Genomic DNA, 10,484 nt, shown 5'->3' on the forward strand with positions numbered 1-10,484 from the left:
GCGGGTCATGCCAGGATTACCTGGATAGGAGTGGCTTACTTGATGAAGGCAGGTTAACCCGGGGTTTTAGGTGAATACACCAGGCTTCCAAGCCGTGGGTCGATACCCAATTACAAGGGTCCTTTCAAACTCTTTGTTGCTTTGCACAAAGAGCCCCCAAGTAACTTTGTGAGTTGTGCTAAATGAGTGCCTATGTTTGAGTTGTGCTTTAGCAACAATACTCTCTTTGGCCCCTTGGGTGTGAAGCTCCCAAGCTATGTTGTGGCGTGATAGCCGGATTAATGGACATGACTCCTCTTTGTCAGCTGAAACCCCCCATGTGCTATATTTTTGAGCTATGCTCGCCGGGTGCCTATATTTGAGTTGTGCTGTGCAACAAACTCTCTTTGGTGTTGGAGAACGTAGTAATTTCAAAAAAATTCCTACGCACACGCAAGATCATGGTGATGCATAGCAACGAGAGGGGAGAGTGTTGTCCACGTACCCTCATAGACCGATAGTGGAAGCGTTATAACAACGCGGTTGATGTAGTCGTACGTCTTCACAGCCCGACCGATCAAGCACCGAAACTACGACACCTACGAGTTCTAGCACACGTTCAGCTCGATGACGTCCCTCGAACTCCGATCCAGCCGAGTGTCGAGGGAGAGTTCCGTTAGCACGACGGCGTGGTGACGATCTTGATGTTCTACCATCGCATAGGGGTGGGCGTTCGGTTTCCCCGAACCGTTTGGTTCGGTGCTTCGGTGCTTTCTAATTTTCGCTCCTCAGTAAACATGGACCGATCGGTCTCTGCTAGCTAAGGTAACCGAGAGCTCGGTCCCTAGCACGATCGGTTCGGTTGTCGGTTCTGGACCGAACAGACCATACTGCATGGGGCTAGTTGGCCTGCTAGGCTGCTACTGTTTTTATGGGGCGCTGGGCTGGGCTGGTCCTGTCAGCTAGACTAGCTTTTTTTAGGGGTGTCAGCTATAGACTAGCTAGTTCTCGAAAAAAAGCTATAGACTAGCTCCTAATGCTAGTTGGACGATTTTTATTGTCTGGCCTAACAAACAAACGTGATTGCCTCCAAAAAGAAACATGAGAGACATGTACTTATTAGTTTTTTTGTGACAGGAAGCCGTGTCTGTGCGCCTGTTCCTGTGCAAGTACTTAGTTTTTCTGGATCAAAATTTTCTGACATGCGTTCAGCTGCAAAGTATGTACGTACAGAAAATTTTCCAAGCGTATACCCTGTACTGTACCACATCGTTACTTAACAACAAGAATGACTATAAAACAAGTGACAGAGAAACTTGCAGATAATTTACACAAAATGGGCGTAAAGATAGAAAATCAGACTCAACAAATTACATCCGACAAACCAGCCATAGTTTATCACAGACGACACATTGACAAGTCCACTTAAGTTTGAGAAGACGAAATAGAAGCAGGCAAGTAGCAGAACCACACAGATTCAGTAGTGCGGTGCAGCTGCCATTACCAATCTCCCTTCTTCTAAACTTCAAGATTTATTGCTTATTCTTCAAGCTTCATCCATGATTAACTTTCATCACTACTTGCTTATCATGACCTATGTTCTCAAGTATGACACTCTTCTGTCTCGGAAGAAATCTAGTACAACATAAAGCAAACCTTGATTTAGACAAGAACAGTACATATCACAACTCGACCAAATCCTGAACTAGATCTAGATGGAATCAAGAATATGACCAAACAAAAATCAACTACTAACAGAAGTCAACTACTACTTCCGTTGTGATGTTCACCAGATCCATGCAGAATAAGACGGAATATAAATCACGAGTACTTACTTTGCAGGAAAGCGACATCGTTCGATGCAGAATTTTTCCAGCCGCTTCGGCTCTGTTCGGTTTGAAGGCAGCCTACTATCTTCTCCCCATGCATAAATAAACCTAATGGTGCCATGGCCAAAGGCCAGGGATTTGGGCGGGCGGGCGGCGCACTGCAGAGAGGCATCGGGATGCAGTGAATCACGCCTCATATAGGTGCTCAGAGACAAGAAATCAATCCGGCATGGAAGGTGCAGATCACACACGCAAGACTTGCGCTCATGGGGAGGGCAAGGATAAATTCTGGGAGATCTGTGCCATGATTTTGGGAGGAGGCCATTTGGGACGCCCGGCGATTTGGGAGGAGGTCACGCCGTGGGTGCGGGATTGCAGGCTGCGGCCTGCGGGAGTGCGGCTGTGTTGGAGTTGCCAAGTTGGGAGGAGAGAAATTAGAGGTAGAGTGTCGGTGCTTCGGTTAGTTCGGTGGACCGAGTGTAGACACCGAAATCACCGAATTTAATTCGGTTTTCAAGAATTGCTAACCGAGCTCACTATCGAATATTTCGGTTTCGGTTATTTCGGCTTCGGTCCAAGTTAAATCGGTTCGGTAAATCGGTTTTCGGGTTATATGCCCACCCCTACCATCGCAGGGCTTCACCTACGCACCGCTACAGTATTACCGAGGTGGACTATGATGAAGGGGGGCACCGCACATGGCTAAGAGATTCAAGGGATCAATTGTTGTTGTCTATGGGGTGTCCCCCTGCCCCCGTATATAAAGGAGCAATGGGGGGAGGCGGCCGGCCTAGGGAGGACGCGCGCCAAGGGGAGTCCTACTCCCACCGGGAGTAGGACTCCCTCCTTCCTTGTTGGAGTAGGAGAAGGGGGGAAAGAGGGGGAGAGGAGGAAGGAAAAGGGGGCCGCACCCCTTGTCCAATTCGGACTAGAGGGGGGCTGGGCGCCTCCTTCCTTTCGGCCTCTCTCCTCTATTCCCGTATGGCCCAATAAGGCCCATATACTCCCCCGCGAATTCCCGTAACTCTCTGGTACTCCGAAAAATACCCGAATCACTCGGAACCTTTCCGAACTCCGAATATAGTCGTCCAATATATCGACCTTTAAGTATCGACCATTTCGAGACTCCTCGTCATGTCCCCGATCTCATCCGGGACTCCGAACTCCTTCGGTACATCAAAAATCATAAACTCATAATATAACTGTCATCGAAACCTTAAGCATGCGGACCCTACGGGTTCGAGAACTATGTAGACATGACCGAGACACGTTTCCGGTCAATAACCAATAGCGGAACCTGGATGCTCCTATTGGCTCCTACATATTCTATGAAGATCTTTATCGGTCAAACCGCATAACAACATACGTTGTTCCCTTTGTCATCGGTATATTACTTGCCCGAGATTCGATCGTCGGTATCTCAATACCTAGTTCAATCTCGTTACCGGCAAGTCTCTTTACTTGTTACGTAATGCATCATTCCGTAACCAACTCATTGGCCACATTGCTTGCAAGGCTTATAGTGATGTGCATTACCGAGAGGGCCCAGAGATACCTCTCCGACAATCAGAGTGACAAATCCTAATCTCGAAATACGCCACCCCAACATGTACCTTCGGAGACACCTTTAGAGCACCTTTATAATCACCCAGTTACGTTGTGACGTTTGGTAGCACACAAAGTGTTCCTCCGATAAACGGGAGTTGCATAATCTCATAGTTATAGGAACATGTTTAAGTCATGAAGAAAGCAATAGCAACATACTAAACGATCAAGTGCTAAGCTAACAGAATGGGTCATGTCAATCAAATCATTCTCCTAATGATGTGATCCCGTTAATCAAATGACAACTCTTTTGTCCATGGCTAGGAAACACAACCATCTTTGATAAACGAGCTAGTCAAGTAGAGGCATACTAGTGACACTATGTTTGTCTATGTATTCACACATGTATTATGTTTCCGGTTAATACAATTCTAGCATGAATAATAAACATTTATCATGAAATAAGGAAATAAATAATAACTTTATTATTGCCTCTAGGGCATATTTCCTTCATTTGGTCCCTTTAATTTTTCCTGAGAACTCGAACTTGTGAGAGATTATTCTTTTGAACCGGAAATTCTTAAACCGGATATTGAGAGCTTCAAAGCTTTGAGGGAGACAGCTTTCCCTTGAACCAGATTTTAAACCGGAAATCCTTCTTTTTAAACCGGAAATTTTCTGACGGCTTTTAATTTCGCACCAATATGGCGGTTTAGGGTCCTGCATTAGATAACTTTGCAAGCCGGAGTAATTGCTCTTTTAGAGAAAGCAATATATAATATAAAAATATACTGGATGGATTTCACCTGATATGTTAGGCCAGAAATTGTCCACCGCGGAGTTGATCATCACCCCGGTGAAGCTCAAATCAATCACGGCCGAGTTGGCCGTGGCAGCAGACAGATGAATTAGCAGCGATGTTGTAAACCGGTGCGGACGAACAAGTTGTCCTCTGCGTTGTAAACCGGTGCGGATGCACGAACTGGCCGTCCGTTCATCAGGTAATGTGACACGTAGGAGAACGCCGTTGTAGAACGTTGCCAGTGCGTGCTTTATACCCGCAGTATAACAATAATTTTTCCTGTATATAAAAACACCAATAGGGCAGTGTAATGGTGCTCAGAGAAATTAAATTGTCCTGATAAAATATATAGGAGGGATAACACCTGATCTTGTTTTTGTCGGATGAACGCATATGCTGCTGCTGGACACTGCATAATGCTGCTTTGGCTTTTGACAAAACATTTGATCTGAAAAATCGTGCCATGTTGAGAGGAGTAGTAATACTGGTCCTCTTGTCTTCAAATGCGTAGGATGATTGAGGTCTCCTCGTGGGGATGCTGTTGGGGAACGTAGTAATTTCAAAAAATTTCCTACACACACACAAGATCATGGTGATGCATAGCAACGAGAAGGGAGAGTGTTGTCCATGTACCCTCGTAGACCGAAAGCGGAAGCGTTAGAACAACGCGGTTGGTGTAGTCGTACGTCTTCACGGCCCGACCGATCAAGCACCGAAACTACGGCACCTCCGAGTTCTAGCACACGTTCAGCTCGATGATGTCACTCGAACTCCGATCCAGCCGAGTGTCGAGGGAGAGTTCCGTCAGCACGACGGCGTGGTGACGATCTTGATGTTCTACCGTCGCAGGGCTTCGCCTAAGCACCGCTACGATATTATCGAGGTGGACTATGGTGGAGGGGGGCACCGCACACGGCTAAGAGATCCAAGGGATCAATTGTTGTTGTGCCTAGAGGTGCCCCCCTGCCCCCGTATATAATGGATCAAGGGGGAGGGGGCGGCCGGCCAGGAGGAGGCGCGCCAAGGAGGAGTCCTACTCCCACCGGGAGTAGGATTCCCCCCCTTCCAAGTAGTAGGAGTAGGAGTCAACGAAAGGGGGAAGAGAAGAGAAGGAAGGAGGGGGCGCAGCCCCTCCCCCTAGTCCAATTCGGACTAGGTCTTGGGGGGGGGTGCCCAGCCTCTCCTCTCTCTTTCCCCTAAAGCCCAATAAGGCCCATATACTCCCCGGCGAATTCCCGTAATTCTCCGGTACTCCAAAAAATACCCGAATCACTCGGAACCTTTCCGAACTCCCAATATAGTCGTCCAATATATCGATCTTTACGTCTCGACCATTTCGAGACTCCTCGTCATGTCCCCGATCTCATCCAGGACTCCGAACTCCTTCGGTAAATCAAAACTCATAAACTCATAATATAACTGTCATCGAAACCTTAAGCGTGCGGACCCTACGGGTTCGAGAACAATGTAGACATGACCAAGGCATGTCTCCAGTCAATAACCAATAGCGGAACCTGGATGCTCATATTGGCTCCCACATATTCTACGAAGATCTTTATCGGTCAGACCGCATAACAACATACGTTGTTCCCTTTGTCATCGGTATGTTACTTGCCCGAGATTCGATCGTCGGTATCTCAATACCTAGTTCAATCTCGTTACCGGCAAGTCTCTTTACTCGTTCTGTAATACATCATCCGGCAACTAACTCATTAGTTGCAATGCTTGAAAGGCTTAAGTGATGTGTATTACCAAGAGGGCCCAGAGATACCTCTCCGACAATCGGAGTGACAAATCCTAATCTCGAAATACGCCAACCCAACATGTACCATCGGAGACACCTGTAGAGCTCCTTTATAATCACCCAGTTACATTGTGACGTTTGGTAGCACACAAAGTGTTCCTCTGGTAAACGGGAGTTGCATAATCTCATAGTCATAGGAACATGTATAAGTCATGAAGAAAGCAATAGCAATATACTAAATGATCGTGTGCTAAGCTAACGGAATGGGTCATGTCAATCACATCATTCTCCTAATGATGTGATCCCGTTAATCAAATGACAACACATGTCTATGGTTAGGAAACATAACCATCTTTGATCAACAAGCTAGTCAAGTAGAGACATACTAGTGACACTCTGTTTGTCTATGTATTCACACATGTATTATGTTTCCAGTTAATACAATTCTAGCATGAATAATAAACATTTATCATGATATAAGGAAATAAATAATAACTTTATTATTGCCTCTAGGGCATATTTCCTTCAGATGCAATCCCCACCCCCTTTTTTTCTTAGCAAATCCAAAGTAGTACTGCATGGGGTGCCACGCTAGTAGCCTTGATCTTATGTTGTTTTTCTTTAGGAGATGTGACGTTTTGCCTCAGTTAACATCATAATGGCAGCAACCAGCAGGCACGCGCACACCTTACAGAACCAACAGCCACTTCCCTCAAAGCATGCTTCACTAAGTTGTGAGCCTCAAACAGGGGGCAGTTTTGCAAAAAAAAAACCGTAGCTCCCGCGATCGCCTGGTGATCTGGCGGTGACAGAGACAGAGAGGAGAGAGTGATGGCGCCGGTGATTCCGGCATAGGCCATAGCGGCTCGGGACCCCATCGGCGGGGGCGCATCAGCGGCGCCCCGGGCGGAAGCCTTGAAGCCTCGCGACCCCATTTAGGAGGGGGATTTCCATCGGGGGCGCAGCGGGCGCGCCGGATTGGGAAGAAGTCAAGGCGGAAGCAAGGCGGATTATTCGGCGATCTACAGACCGGAAGAGGTGCTGGAAGCAAATGAAGAGGCGAGCGGAGGTGATGATGCGCGTGAATCCAGTGAAGATCCTCCCTGATCTGGCGGGGAACATGAAGATGGGGGACTACTACGGCGACAAATCCGAGGTACAGAAATATGGTAGGGGTTGTAATTCGCTGGATTTGATCCCGTCCGGGACAGGGGGTCCGATTTTGGGTGCTAGTAGTATGGAAACTAGTATTATTGTTTAGGATTATAGAGAAATCTATTCGGTGGGAGATATGGATGAGGAAGAGAGAAATCAGGGAAGGAGTCCTATCTGTACAATAAAGGAAAATAGAGAAATTAGTGGGATTTTATTTTGGAAAATGCCCATTTATGATTCTTTAATTTTCGTTAAGTGTACAATTTTTGTCCTGTTGGTGGCGATTCTGGGAGAGGGGGTATACTATATCAACTACAGAGGGGTGAGGGGTTTCCTCTTGAGTTTCTTCCCTGTACAAGCTGTATTAGTGTGTATGGAAGAGATGGAGATGGAGAGGAAGGGGGAGGCGGAGATGGAGATGGGTCAGGGATCGGGGAGTGTGCCAGTGACCATGGGGAGCGGTTCTCTTGCTCTGGCTACCTCACCCGGGGGCGAGAAGATGAAGGAGTTCAGGCGGCCTTGTGGGGATGACTCACCGTTGGTCATCGATATGGAGGCCGCCAGGAGGGCTGTGAGGGGTTTCTTGGTGGTAGGGCGACTTCTGTCGCCATTCCAAGTTCACCCGCAGGTCCTTGTCGATGACCTTCGTGCTTCGTCGGCTTGGAGGCTGAAAGGCGAGGTCACCGTCCAGGAGGTGGACAGCGACGCCGGGAGGTTCATCCTGAACTTCTCCGCCGACGTGGACAGACGCTTTGTGTTGAAGGCCCAGCCGTGGCACCATAAGCGTGATGGGATCGTCTTCGCCGAGTTCGACGGCAAGGGTAACCCAGCGAATGTGGATCTTGGAACCATGGCTATTTGGGCCCAGGTTCATGACCTACCGTTTGAGCTTAAAACTGAAGATGTGGGTACGTCTCTAGGGGGCCAAATTGGGGAAGTGATAACCGTCTCACACCAGAATCACATGATAGTAGAAAAGTATTTGCGTGTTCGCGTGAAAGTCCCGCTACATGAGCCAATCAAGAGTAGAGTAGAATTCACTCCACTAGGCAGCAAAGAAAAACGTTACTTTGATGTTCATTATGAAAAGTTGCCATCATATTGTGAGTGTTGTGGGCTTGTAGGCCATATGTCAGAGAGGTTCTGTAGGATTCCTAAAGAGAGTAGAGTAGCTGTTTTTGCAAAAAACCTCAGTGTAGAGGCCTACTGGAAGGGCAATACAGCTAGTAGAAGAGCTCTTGTGTACTCGGGCTATAGTAAAAAAACATTTCAAAGGCTACTGAAGGTATGGTGGTCAAAGTAACCAAAGCTGTGAGTGATCTCACTTTGAAAGAGAAAGATGTTGCATCGTCTTTTCTGGCGACTGGAGGTCCAGTCCAGTGAGGCCACTCGCTCGGCCAGGAGGGTTGAGGGCAAGGACCTTCTCTGCTGGTGCCCGTAGGAGCTGCCTCGGGTCAGGTGGACCTGGATCACGGGCCACTCGAGCACGCTAGCCTTGGCCAGGAGGGCCAAGGACTGGCGGCCAGAAGGGAGCACACCAAGGGGGCGCTGCAGGTTGGCCAGGAGGGTCGTTTTCCTGTAGCGTCCCTACACTCCATGCGGGGTGGTGATCATGGTCAGGTGGACTAGAATGCATCACTGTACGCCCCTGCACCCCTACTAGCGAAGGCCAGGAGGGCCAAGCGCTGGTGGGGGGAGCGGCCACCACCTCGGCTGCTTTACCTAACCAGGCGGGCCAGGACATGTTGCCTCAGGGGAATTTTACTTCCCCAATTAGGTCTGTTGCAGCTATGGCTGCGTACCAGCCTAAACCAGTCGGCCAGGAGGGTAGGGAGGCTCTGCAGTGGGGTGATCAACTCCTCTTTCGCCCGGGGGTGCTGGAGGCGCTGTCGGGGGCTGTCGCTGCAAGACTTGCTCTAAAAAATACCACTGACACCCCTATTTACACTTTCAATGCTACAAAGAACTCCATGCAGGGAAAGACAAAAGGAAAGGGCAGAAAAGGAAAGAAGGGAGGAGTTGGGAGTTCAGAGGAAGCACGCAAGAACACTATAGGTAAAAAAGAAGCCTCTATGAAGCTCCAGCAACTGGTAGTGAGCTAGATTTCTCTTTTGAGAAAATCATGGATAGCTATGAGCGTATTCTGTATGGGGACATAAATGTATCTTCTAAGTGTGTATGTACGGGTAGAGTGGAAGCTGTGAGAGATGGAAATGGGGTGGTTACTCACGTATCAAAAGAAGTTGAGGAGAAAGAAGAGGCTCTGGGGCAGCAGAAAAGGGAGTCAGTTGGAGATGATGGCGCATCGGCGGCCTCCGAGGAGGAGGTACGCCGGGCCAAATGAGAATCATCGGATGGAACTGCCATGGGATGCTCTCTCCCACGGCGGTTCACGAGCTCTTGGATCTACAGGAGCGTACCAAAGGAGAGCTAATTTTCCTTTGAGAATCTCACTTAAATAAATGTAAAGCTGATGATCTTCGTCGAGTTTTAAATTTTGATTCAATGTTTGTAGTTGAGAGCGATGGCCGGGCGCGTGGCCTTGTCTTGTTTTATCAGAATATGAATAAAGTTGAGTTGAACTATGTGTCTAATAATTTTATTGATGTTCTTTTTATGAATGGGAATATTGTACAATGGCGTTTTATGGGGTTTTATGGGCACCCCAACTGGAGTGACCGTGCTCTGTCATGGGATGATATTCGAAACTTGTATAAAAAAGGCGATCACCCATGGGTAGTTTTAGGAGATTTTAATGAAATTTTGCTCTCGTCAGAGAAAGAGGGAGGGAATGCGAGACTGAATGTGATGATGAGATATTTTCAAAATTGTTTGGGGGAATGTGCACTAGCAGATATGGGATGTATGGGTGATTTATTTACATGGAGGAGGGGCGAAATCAGGGAAAGATTGGATCGAGCAGTCTGTAATGTGTATTGGGCGAATAAATTCCCTCGAGCGGCGGTTATAAATGAAGAACATGTACACTCAGACCATCGCCCTATTATTTTAGACGCGGAATATTTTGACAATAATATTTTTGACCGCTCAAAAAGTCGAAGGAAACAATTTGAAGCTCGATGGCTGAAAGAAGAGACGGTTACGGAAGTTGTACATACAGCTTGGGAAAAAGCGAAGATGTTGGGCATAGGGCCGTCTCTCGCTGATCGTACAAGAGCGGTACATGCAGATTTGCACACTTGGGATCATGATATCCTCAAGGGTCTGAAAAAAAGAATCAATAAACTAAAAAAAGATTTAGAAAAACTACGGAGAGGGCTTGTGAATGCTAACTCTCTTGCAAGTCAAATGGAGATTATGATTGAAAATTTATTGGAACAAGAGGAGATACACTGGCTACAACGGGGTCGAGTAAACTGGTTATTGCATGGTGACCGTAATACTTCTTTTTTCCATAACGCCGCAACAG

The 10,484-nt window shown here is 47.5% G+C and overlaps 1 long non-coding RNA gene across 1 annotated transcript; it reads right to left on the reverse strand.

Annotated features, from left to right (window-relative positions):
• Positions 1-1,251: 1,251 nt before the first annotated feature.
• LOC119368851 lies at positions 1,252-2,213 on the reverse strand. The gene is made up of 2 exons (XR_005176756.1): positions 1,815-2,213; positions 1,252-1,614 (listed from the first exon to the last, which is right to left on the reverse strand). It is a non-coding gene; the product is annotated as an uncharacterized LOC119368851 (long non-coding RNA).
• Positions 2,214-10,484: the final 8,271 nt, after the last annotated feature.

Source organism: Triticum dicoccoides, chromosome 2B (genome assembly GCF_002162155.2).
Source record: "Triticum dicoccoides isolate Atlit2015 ecotype Zavitan chromosome 2B, WEW_v2.0, whole genome shotgun sequence".
NCBI classification, from domain to species: Eukaryota; Viridiplantae; Streptophyta; class Magnoliopsida; order Poales; family Poaceae; genus Triticum; species Triticum dicoccoides.